Below are 12,589 nucleotides of genomic sequence, written 5' to 3'. Positions count from 1 at the left end.
AATAAAAACTAATTCAAAGTAATAAATAAAAATTGGAGGCACTTGACTAACCCCCTGATTTGAAAAAATGTTTATTGATGTCAGAATGAAAATGAGGGTCTCTTTCCAGTAAGCCCTCGTTCAATGCAGTAGCAGTTTAATTTGGTTCCAGGATGACCTGTCTTGATCTCTATCTCCTCCTTTTCAAATGTGGCAGCCTCTCCCCATATGTGTAAAATTGTTTTGTGTAATAACAGAAAACCATAATGGGAAAGGCAAGCTTTTGCAGCTGGAATATTGACCTAGTTATTAAAATACTAGGCATACCTAGATTGTTCTGACAAGTAAAGTAAATAGATTTTATTTCAATTCTTCTGTCTCTGATTTCTGTTTTTAAAAGCAAACTACTGATGTTATCTTCACATGTACGTGCTCAGTTGCTTCAGTCGTGTCTGACTCTTTTGCAAGCCCATGGACTGTAGCCCGCCAGACTTCTCTCTCCACGGGGATTCTCCAGGCATGAATAGTGGGGTGGGTTGCCATACCCTCCTCCAGGGGATCTTCCCTACCTGCGTCTCATGTCTGCTGCATTGGCAGGCAGACTCTTTACAACTAGCACCACCATAGGCTGCATACCTACTGCTTTGTAACAATTATCTCAAAACAGTGGTTTGAAACAACAGTTTTTTGTGTTTTTTTTTTTTTTTTTTTTCTTTTCTGTCAAGCCACTTGGCTTGAGGGATCTTAGTTCCCCAACCAGGGATTGAACCCAGACCAGAGCAGTGAGGAAAAGAGGAAAAGGGGGTGACAGAGGATGCAATTGCTGGATAGCATCACCCATTCAGTGGATATAAGCTTGAGCAAACTCTGGACAATAGAGAAGGACAGGGAAGCCTGGCGTACTGCAGTTCATGGGGTCACAAAGAGTTGGACATGACTTAGCATTTGAATAAAAACAACAATATGGCAGTGAAAGTGCCAAGTCCCAACCACTGGACTGCCAGTGGTCTCACATTTTAACATTTTTAAGAAATCAGTGTGTTGCTTACTTAGGTGGGTTCTGTGCTCCAGGGCTTTTCACAGACTATACCCAAGATGCCCACAATCAGGATAAAAGATGCCCTCAGGGTCTGTAATCATCTCAAGGCTTCAGTGGGTAAGGATCCACTTTCAAGCTCACCCAAGTGGTTGGTGTCAGGATTCTGTTCCTTGTAGACTGTCACATCGAGGATTTGAGTTCCTAGTTGTCTGTTGGCTAGAGGCGACCCTTAGTTTCTTGTTATGTGAGCATTTCCAGCATGGTACTTGTTTCAACAAAGCCTGCAAGTCAGGAAGCTATATTTATTTATTTGGCCGTGCTGGATCAAAGTTTTGGCCCACAGGAGCTTCGATCTTCCTTGCAGCATATGGAATCATTTGGTTTTGGCATGCAAGGTCTTAGTTGTGGCATGTGGGATTTAGTTCCCTGACCGGGGATCAAACCCTGACCCCCTGCACTGGGAGCTTGGAGTCTTAGCCACCAGACAGCTGTGGAAATCCCAGAGGTCACTTTTTTCCTATCTAATCTTGGAAATGTCATTCCATCATTTTTGCCATGTTCTTTCTGTTAAGAGCAAGTTACTAGGTCTTTCTGTTAGGAGCAAGTTACTAGATCTAGCCCATAGACATGAATAGCAGGTGCCAGAGATTACTGGAGGCACTTTCAGAAGCTGCCTACTACATTATGACAGAATATTAAACTGCTGAAATAAACTTGGGCCTCCCAAAGTCTCTCATGCATAGCCTGAAACAGCCTACTATGTTTTATTTGACGTCTTTATCATGAAGAAAGTAAACAGTCTTTGGAAATCTTGTTCAGTAAACATTGAATATCTACTATGTATCTGGCATAGCATAATGCTAGAGGAACAAAGATAAATGACACATCTTATGGCCTTAAGTTAAGGAAGAGAAGTATAAGCAAATGATTACAATATTAACATTATAAGTGATAAAACAAAGGCCTGTACAGAATGTTCTGATTACAGGGAGAATAGGAAAGAAACATTTTGTTCTAGGTCACATCAGAAAGTAAAAAGGGTGCAGGAAGGTGCAGAGAAAAATGAAAAGATTAGATACAGATTAAGACTATGTAGAAATTAATCTTACTGATCAGCAAAATACATAAATAACAAAATATTATTGCACTTCTAATTTTCTAGACTTTAAATAACTTTAAGTCTATAGGGTATCAATCTGACAATAGAATGTATTCATTCTACTGAAATACATCTGATGCAAGTCAATGGATCTTTTAAACATTCAGATCAGAAGACAATACTACAAAACCATTAAACCTGAAAGAGAATTGACTGAGTAAATCTGACATTAAGGAATATATGAAATTTTAAAAAAAAATATGCTTCAACACCAGATGCCAAGCAATAGTTTGCAGACATAACTACACAGCAACATATACTTAAGATGCCACATTCACTCTCAAGAAAATTCGAGATTGTGAAATGAAATGGCATTGCCAGTTTTTGACATGTTAAGAACACATCTAGCTCTGCAGGTACACAAAGGAATAAATTTTATGACATGTTATGCATAAAACTAATACATTGCATAACCTAGAACAATTAAACCAATTATAGCTAATGTTTGGGAAACTTGTTTTATAAATGTCAGAATTAGACCAAAGCATATACTATACTATATCACCAGCACCCAAGCCATCTAAAACACTTCTAGAACCCACTGCTCAAGTAGGACATAGTCCACACAAACATGCTCTTAACAACAAAACCACATCACTGCTCTTTGCCAGTTGCACATGGTTTTTAGCTAGAAGTGTGGTTATCATCTGCTTTTGTCTACTTTCTAGAATTCTTTAGCTCTTTCATATGTTGTAGAATAAAATATATCAATTAAGAAATTTCTCTTTCGATAACCAGAAAAGTAAAAGAGAAGCTTTTGAGAAGCTTTCCTGATACAAGATCGTGTCTTTAGCATAGCTCAGCTTGTAAAGATGTTGAGGACTGAGACCTGAATTCAATCTTAATTCTGCACTAACTGACTTTGCAATCTTGGGTATGTCACTTAACTCTTCTGTGGCCCGATTTTCTCATCTCATTATGGTGCTGAAAGGGTAAAAGGAGTCTTTAGGGCTTTCTATGTAGAGGATCATGTCATCTGCAAATAGTGAGAGTTTTACTTCTTCTTTTCCAATTTGGATTCCTTTTATTTCTTTTTCTGCTCTGATTGCTGTGGCCAAAACTTACAAAACTATGTTGAATAGTAATGGTGAATGTGGGCACCCTTGTCTTGTTCCTGACTTTAGAGGAAATGCTTTCAATTTTTCACCATTGAGGATAATGTTTGCCGTGGGTTTGTCATATATAGCTTTTATTATGTTGAGGTATGTTCCTTCTTTTCCTGCTTTCTGGAGAGTTTTTATCATAAATGGATGTTAAATTTTGTCAAAGGCTTTCTCTGCATCTATTGAGATAATAATATGGCTTTTATTTTTCAATTTGTTAATGTGATGTATTACATTGATTGATTTGCGGATATTGAAGAATCCTTGCATCCCTAGTACATATACACAATGGAGTATTACTCAGCCATTAAAAAGAATACATTTGAATCAGTTCTAATGAGGTGGATGAAACTGGAACCTATTATACAGAGTGAAGTAAGCCAGAAAGAAAAACACCAATACAGTATACTAACACATATATATGGAATTTAGAAAGATGGTAACAATAACCCTGTGTACGAGACAGCAAAAGAGACACTGATGTATAGATCAGTCTTATGGACTCTGTGAGAGAGGGAGAGGGTGGGGAGATTTGGGAGAATGGCATTGAAACATGTATAATATCATGTATGAAACGAGTCGCCAGTCCAGGTTTGATGCACGATACTGGATACTTGGGGCTGGTGCACTGGGACGACCCAGAGGGATGGTATGGGGAGGGAGGAGGGAGGAGGGCTCAGGATGGGGAGCACGGATATACCTGTGGCGGATTCATTTCGATGTTTGGCAAAACTAATACAATATTGTAAAGTTTAAAAATAAAATAAAAATTTTTTAAAAAAGGGTAAAAGGAGAGTGTAAATGGAAAAGGTTTTAGAAATTTATGAGTAGTAAAAAGAAAAAGAACTGGTACCAAATTTGACTTATCAGCTAAATGATTATCATAACAGTCTCTATTTCAAGAGAAAATACTTGATATTCAAGATAACTGATACATTTATAGAAGAATCAGTCAATCAGTCAGTTTAGTCACTCAGTCATGTCTGACTCTGTGACCCCATGGACTGCAGCATGCCAGACTTCCCTGTCCATCACCAACTCCCAGAGCTTGCTCAAACTCATGTCCATTGAGTCAGTGATGCCATCCAACCATCTCATCCTCTACTGTCTCCTTCTTCTCCTGGCTTCAATCTTTCCTAGCATCAGGCTCTTTTCCAATGAGTCAGTTCTTCTCATCAGGTGGACAAAGTATTAGAGCTTCAGCTTCAGCATCAGTCCTTCCAACGAATATTCAGGACTGATTACCTTTAGGATTGACTGGTTTGATCTCCTTGCAGTCCAAGGGACTCTCAAGAATCTCCAACACCACAGTTAAGACATCTCAAATTCATACCAATTTAAGACAATGGTATGCCTTTTTCATCATAACCAGAGTTATAGTCTTTGTCCTCTTTTAAAAGGTTAGGTATTCTCATAGAATGTGTTAACTTTTCAGATTTTTAAAAATTTTATTTATTTGCTTATTTATGGCTGCGCTGGGTTTTCATTGGTGAGTGCACACTTTCTCTAGTCGTGGCGAGCCCCAGGGGCTACTCTCTAGCTGTGGTGCTCAGGCTTCTCATTACGGTGGCTTCTCTTACTGTGGAGCACTGGCTGTTGACATGTGGGCCTCAGTAGCTGCGGCTCATGGGCTCTAGAGCACAGGCTAAATAGTTGGGGTGCATGCACAGGCTTAGTTGCTCCACGGCATGTGGGACCTTCCAGGACCAGAGATTGAACCCATGTCCCCTGCATTGGCAAGCAGATTCTTAACCACTGGACCACCAGGGAAATCCCTAACTTTTCAGCTTTTAACATTTCATAAAGGTGGCAGGAAAAAATTTCATAATGGGGAACAGAAAAATAATACCCATCAATAGTCATTTTAAAAATTATTGTACTTGGTATTTTTTTTTCTCTTAGACTTCATTTTTGGCCAAGTGGTAACCTAGTACAAACATATCTTACTGATCTGCGTTTCAGTTTTCTATTCATTTGTTTCTCAATTTATTCACTGAATAAGTGTAAGTGTTGCCTGAGGTCCTAGCAGGTGCCCAGCAGTGTTCCAAGTGCTGAGGTTTCAAGCAGTGGTGAAGAGAACAGTCTGTGCTCTCAGTAAGTTAATGGGGGGATGAGGATAAATAAATATTAAAAGTGAACCTATGCTATGTCTGATAATAAGTGCTAGGGAGAAAAAAAAAAAAAAAACAGAGTAAAAGCTTCCAGAACGGGAGAGGCAAAGAGGGAGATGTTACAAATTTAGAGAGTGATCAAGGAGAACTCTCTAAAAAGAGGACATTTAAAGAGATCAGAGTGAAGACAGGGTGCAAGCCTTGGAGATTTCTGGGTTAGATTATTCTGGGCAGGATTTTGCTGATGCATGGAGATAAGATGTGAAAGAGAGAGAGGAGTTAAACATAATTCTAAGGTGTTTGTTTTGAAAACACCCCAGAGGGAGCAAGTCTGGGGAAAAATCAAGAGCTCATTTTTTTTATTATTCTCCGTTTGAGATAACTTTTAGACAGACACCAAGAGAAGGAGTCACTAATAGGCAGTTAAGAATATAAGTCTGGAATTCAGGGGAAAGGTCCAGGCTGGAGAAAATACATTTTAGAGTTAGTAGCAGCAAAGCCATTAAAGGGGGAGTGAGTGATAACATCACCTGGGAAGTAAAGATAGAGATGAGGACACAGATCCTTTCTTTCATTATCCAGTTGCTCCTAGATAGAGTACTAAATACTCTAAAATGAAGTGGAGAAGACAAGACCAGAGAATCCAGAAATGGTTCAAATTGTTTACATTCGGCAGATATTTATGAGCATCTGCTATTTGCCAGAGGTTCTGCTAGTTATTGGGTAGCAACATGGTAGCCAGGCATGGGCAGTGCCTTCCAGTAGCTCACATCCATCAAGATGACAGGAATAGAGATAAATCTGGGTACATGTTGACTAGCAATAAAGAGGAGTGGCAGCAAAGTAACAGTGGAAGCACGGAACTAATTCCAAGGTCTGAGAAGGAAAGGAAACTGCCTTTTAATCTCTCTCTCCAGCAAAGACAAAGCAGGCCAATGGGAACCCCACAAACAAGATAACAGAAAACACAAATTAGAAAAGAAGAAAAAAGTAGGATCACAGGGAAGAAAAACAAAAGGCAGAGATTGAATAGCGTCAACCTTAGCTATAAACTAGCTTATGAAAGTGAAAATATTAGTCACTCAGTCATGTCTGACTGTTTGGGATGCCATGGATTGTCCCTGCCAAGTTCCTCTGTTTATGAAATTCTTCAGGCAAGAATACTGGAGTTGGTTTCCATGTCCTCCTTCGGGGGATCTTCCCAACCCAGGAATCGAACCCAGGTCTCCTGCATTACAGGCAGATTCTTTACCATATGAGCTACCGGTTAACTAGCTTAGTGGCCTATATTTTAACCAGAATTCAAATGTCTAGAGGCAAACAGGGGCTTATATTTTATTACAAAGGACAGGTTTCACTGAGTTGTGCAAATACCTTCTCAGCATATATAGTATTTCATCTTTAAATCAAACAACACTCCTTAGAATGGTATGCTGATGAAACTTTCAATCATATTTCTTAATTCAACTTCAGATGTTATAATAATAGAAAAAAATTTCCAATATTTCTCAATACTGAAGCAACCTTCTGATACAAATGGAAGTGTATGGTTGGAGGAGGTCTGGGATCACTGAAGGAAAAATGTTGCCAGAATTTTAAAAATAGAGAAAAGCAGGAGGAGGAAGAGGAGAAGGAGTAAAATAGTCAACTATTACATGAAGGTAATTCAACAATCCCTTTTGGGGGTACTCCATGGATGCTTTATGGAACCAAGCAAGAGTTACAGGGCTTTGTATGGCACCTACTTAGGTTCATTTTTGAAGGGTTGGTTGTCAAGTTTGGAATGACTTCACCAAAGGGTGTAGGACCCAACCTGGCCAGGAAGTTGATTCTGACACTCACTAACATACTTTTCTTGAACCCTGGCATGGAGTCCTAGCCATTCTTGTGATTTTGGGGGAAAAAAAATATAGCCACAGTTAAGTTGGAGAGCCATTTCTTACAACTTTATCCATGAATGTGATGGTGCAACCAGAGGGAGTAACTCATACTGAAGTCATGGTAGCCAGTTTACACTGCACGGCATAAGATGAGTTAGGTGAGGGCAGAAGTTCCTCCCTGAATTATATATGTATTGGGAGCCCTAAGTCTTTGGATGGGGAGAGAATGAGAACACGACCTTACTAGCTTAAGTTTGAGAGGAGTCAACAGTCTTGGGACATATCTGTCTGACAGAGTTTTGGAGTTCAGGAGCAGGAAATGGAAGTAAGTACCAGTGTGATGATGGTGAGGCAGGGATAAGAGCTCACATACTTATTAAAAACATATTTACTAAGCTCTTATTATATATCAGGACTGTAGTAATATCTAAGAATAAATAATGATCAAAATTCAACACATAGGAAACTCCCTTCCAATAGACTTTACAGTCTAAAGTAGGGGTCTTGAAAGTGGAGGAACAAGCACCCCACAGACTGAACAAGATGTGACAATCAGGAAGCTACAATGCAGAGTGAAAAATGCCCTAATGGAAACCAAGATACACAGATAGTAACTAAGGCATGTCTGTCAAGAGCATGTGAAAAGACATCCTTTGGGAGATAGGAATAAAATAAACTTTATATTTACTTTTGTCTTAAAATGAGAAAAAATATTTAATATTTAATGTATGACAATGGTTATATAAGTTCATGTGCATGCGTGCTAAGTCTCTCCAGCCGTGTCTGACTCGGTGTGACCCTATGGACTGTAAGCACATCAGGCTCCTCTGTCCATGGGATTCTCCAGGCAATAATACTGGAATGGGTTGCCATGCCCTCCTCCAAGGGAATCTTTCCAACTCACAGATCAAACTCAGGCCTCTTATGTCTCCTGCATTGGCAGGTGGATTCTTTACCACTAGCACCACCTGGGAAGCCCATATAAGTCCATAATTAAAAATAAATACAGATTTGGTGGCTCAGATAATAAAGTGTCTGCCTGCAATACAGGAGTCCTGGGTTCGATTCCTAGGTCAGGAAGATCCCCTGGAGAAGGAAATGGCAACCCACTCCAGTATTCTTGCCTGGAGAATTCCATGGACAGAGGAGCTGCGCAGGCTACAGTTCATGAGGTCTCAAAGAGTTGGACACTGAACGACTAATCAACAACAGATATTTTGATAGTATGGGTTTAAAACATTTTATTGATAGGTAAACACAATAAAAACAATTCTGTGTGGTATAAAACTTGGATTTTTGGAATAGCAAGTTACATTTGAAAATTTTAAAACCTGGAAAGATAGATTTGGATAGGGTGACAGAGAGTTGAACCAGCTCTGGCCTTGAACTTCCAGCAGAAGAATGAAGAGTAAGGGATTCATCTTTGCTCAACTCTTCTATGCCTCTGACAGATGCTTTTTCACATGCCCCTTGACAGAAAGTGATTCATCAATTTATGTATCTTGGCTTCTGTCAAAGCAGTTTACCGTTCTGTACAGTAGCTGTCTCCTGACTGTATCATTTTACTTGGGGAGGGAATTCTTGCAGTTTTTTACACCAAGCATAATATTGCAAACTGCAGTCAGTGTTTGTGGAGTAGGATGGCAATCAGATATTAAAAAATCTTAGTTATTTGTGTATGTTTACATTATCTAATTTGTGTATAGTTTCAACATCTTAATTCTTAAGGCAATGGGCAATGGCTCAGTGCCTGGAACACACCTGGCACGTGATAAAAAGTATGTAAGATAAATTTGCCTGCATTAAATAGTTGGCTATGTCGGATCCATGGGCTTTGGGTAACAGAAATACAATTAGAGTGCACTGGGAGAAAGGTTTAATTTCTGAGACCTGACATGAAGAAAGTATAGGATACTAGGATGATGAAGGCCTTAAATTATCCAAATATCAATTAAAAACAGCAAGGATCTACTCATGCCCCAAACACAAAGCACTTTGTCTTATGTGCTTGTATTTGTCTAGTTGAAAAGATGTCACTTACTCCCTCACCTTATTTCCTACAAAAAGTCTTGAGGAGAAATGGAGTTGGCAGTGATCACTAAGGGAAAATCAGAATCCCTAAGAAAAATCACGGTAAATCTACCAACAGGGAGTTAAGCTGCAGCACCAGTTTCCAGCGCTTTTTTTGTTGTTGTTGCTGCCCTATTTCGTTAGCTCTAGTACGTCCGTAGGCATTTAACCCTTTCATCTAAAACCAAGAACTGGCTCCCTTCCAGAGCCCGCGAGGAGACAGCACCACAGTGGGCGTCTGCCGTCCAAACGCAGCCACACAACCCTGCCAGGCCTGGCACTGAGAGAAACAGAGTTCAGGGCATCGGGAACTTCACCGGTGCTATTGCGCAGGCTCTGCGTTCCACGCAGGCTTATTAGGAAGAAAGCGGATAAAATTGTCCAGAGACACGTGAACCAGAGGGGACCAACCCGGACCACTGCTCTCCACTGCATCGGATTCTGGAATTTACAATCACGAAAGTTCTATTGTTTCACGATTGGCTCCCGGGTCGCATGACATCATAGCGCTAGATTCGGCCTCCGGACGGCGATTGGCTGGCCGCGCCATTGTGACGTCACGGTCAGCCCACGTTCTGATTGTAGATACCCGGCGCCTTCCTCTTCTCATCGCGGCTGCTCCTGCTGGCCGGTACCTCCCTCCAGCCTCCTCCTGGCTCGGCTGGTCCCGGGGCTCCGCCGCCACCTCCGCCTAGCCGCTTCTCCGAGCCGCCGCTGCGCTCGGCCTAAGAGGTAAGCGGGCGGCTCCGGAAAACTTTGGCTGGCCGCCGCTCGGCCATGACACCCGCGCCGGCGCGCAGCCGGGACCCAGGGATGCGACCCCGCTGTTGGGTTCTTAACCCGGAGCGCACGAGCGACTGCCGGCCCGGCCCGCGCTGCGCCCGCGTGGCGAAGGAGCCCGCCGGACCCGGGTCTCAGGGCGCGACGGCAGGCGCCCCGGCCGTTTCTGCGAGATGCTGTCTCACCTGTTTAGCGGTGGAAGCCGCCGGTAGACAGTGTGCCCACTGACTGGCGCGGCGGGAACGCACCCGGCTCGCCTACGGGAGGCAGGGCGGGTGGGCTCTGAGCTCGAGTTCACCCGCCCGGGTTAGATGAACGCGCGGCCGGAGATTCAGGGAAGAGCCCGAGAGCGATCGCGCTTCCTCGGAGAACAAAACCCGCGTGAGCCGGGAGGACCACGGCGGGGCCAGGAGGTCGCAGCGCGGGTCGGTCCCCTCGGGCCTTTCGTTTTTTCTCTTGCCCTCCCGCCTCTGCCCCCGCCCCGGAGGCGAGCCCGCTAGCCTGGGAACACTTCGGTTTTTATTAAAACCAGATAACTGTAGCCAGGGGTCCTCGGAGAGGATGAGGCCGGTGGGGAAGCGCGGGGGCGGAGACTCGGGAACCACCTGGGCTACTCTTGAGGGAATCGGGGCGCAAGGGCGGTGGGGTCGCGGGCTGGAGCGGCTCGCAGCCGGGTCGTGTCTGCTGTGAGTAGCAAGGAAAAGTCCTCTTTTACAGTTTAAACGCAGATAAGACTCGCCCCCCACCCTACCCCAGCGTTCGCAAGCCCGCCTCGGGGTGGTGGGAGTCGTGCCTGGAGCAAGACTTGTTCTTCAGAACTGTGTCTTGCCACCAACCGTTCCGTGCCCTTGCACTTTTAGGGTGATGGTTTCCCCTGCTCACGACTGTAGTTGAGCTCAGCTCTTGGCTTCTTGATTGCAAATGTGGATAATGCACTTGGCCCACTTTGGGGTGGGGGTGGGGAGTCCCGAATGGAAGAATCCAGTGCATGACCTACGAACTGGGCTGCGGAACCTAGGGTTGCGACGGGAGAGTGGTGGGGAGCCTTAATTCTTTAATAGCGGGACCGGTGGCAGGAAGTGCTTTCTTTATAGGGTGGCACGGAAGAGCTCGTGTTCCTTGTTAGGTTTTGTAACTTGTTTCCCTAACCACTCAGTAGATAACCTGTTGGGTGCGCTTGTTTTGCTTGCACCTCTCAGCCAACAACACTGGGGCAGAATCTAGAGATACGGACACAACCGGTTTGGCGTTCGGTGGCTGTGGATGAACAGTTGAACTTTGCATCCGCGGTGAGGGGACAAGCGCATCACTGTTTCAGTCCGCTTGGATGCTGCCTGGGATTCTCCAGGGAAAGCTCAGTACTTGGAAGAGAAAAGTCATTCATGTCCCTTTTGCATTCTTACCCTAGATTATAACTTCTCATTGACAGGAAGTTTTTCTAGACAGATTCTCTTTTTCGCATTTCTTTTTTGTTTCTAACTGCAGACAAAAGGAGAAATGTTATTGATGGTTACTGATGGCTAGTTTTACAGAATATAGAATAGAACTTAGCTGAAAGTGAAAGTAGAAAGTGTATTAAAATTTTGACGGTCAGATTTTTTTTCAAGAGAAGTACATTACTTCAGACTCTGTCCTCAGCTTCTTGACTCAATTTCGAAATCATTTCTGTTCAGGGTTTCATGTTCCAGAATTGCTAGGGATTCCATGAGATGATACAGCTGAAAGTGCCCAGCATGGGGGCTTGCCAAATAGTGGTTTGATAAATGTTTCTTCTTCACTTATTTTTCTTCTTGGGGAAGGGAAGTGAGGTTTAGGGGATGTGGCCAGGAATAAAGCTGGAGAATCTCAAATAACTGGGAAAATATTTAAAATTAGGTTTTCACAGACACTAATTCCAGTATTCCAACAAAGCTGTTTTTGAAAATGAGGTGAGTTATCTCTTTGCCTGGGATCTACTGAGCTTTTTCTTTGGGGGGAGTGGTGTCAGAATTCTTAATTTGGGGGTGTTTGCAAGGATCTCTTTGCCACTACCTCCTCGTTTTCTCTCAGCATAACTGTTGATTGTCCTCCTGTTTGTAGAAGTGAGTATCAGTCCTTGGGTGTCTTATTTCCAACTTGAATTACAGAAATCACGGCAAAGCTGTTTACCATCTTTTAGGGTGACTTTGATGCCTAAGTAGATAGTAGAGAGTATGAATGATGGTTTTACTTTTTACTCAGCCCCTTACTCGGCCACATCCTGTCCCTCTCCCCTAAGAAAACTTCTAATTATTTTTAAGCCCTCCTCTGTGCCTACCAACTCTTCTGTTACTGATGGGAACAGTTACTGTTTCCATTAGTTACCCAGTGGGTTTGTCTTTGCATACATTCAGTTTCAGGTATTACTGATGTGGGCACCTTCCTGTTAATAGTTGCTTTCCATAGATAATTCTTACATCCACCCTGTGGGAAGTTATATCCCCTACCTC

General features: G+C 42.8%; 1 protein-coding gene across 1 annotated transcript in view; it reads left to right on the top strand.

The window, feature by feature from the left end:
- The first annotated feature begins 9,793 nt into the window (after positions 1-9,793).
- Positions 9,794-12,589, top strand: part of ELOVL5 (ELOVL fatty acid elongase 5) — a 72,698-nt gene continuing 69,902 nt past the window's right edge. The window contains exon 1 of the mRNA XM_027523943.1: positions 9,794-10,073. The gene's annotated coding sequence lies outside the window, so the exon portion shown is untranslated. The remainder of the gene's footprint in view (positions 10,074-12,589) is intronic.

This window comes from Bos indicus x Bos taurus, chromosome 23 (assembly GCF_003369695.1).
Source record: "Bos indicus x Bos taurus breed Angus x Brahman F1 hybrid chromosome 23, Bos_hybrid_MaternalHap_v2.0, whole genome shotgun sequence".
Taxonomy (NCBI): domain Eukaryota; kingdom Metazoa; phylum Chordata; class Mammalia; order Artiodactyla; family Bovidae; genus Bos; species Bos indicus x Bos taurus.
The sequence above is the reverse complement of the archived record's forward strand: the minus strand, read 5'-3'. Positions and strand labels throughout refer to the sequence as shown.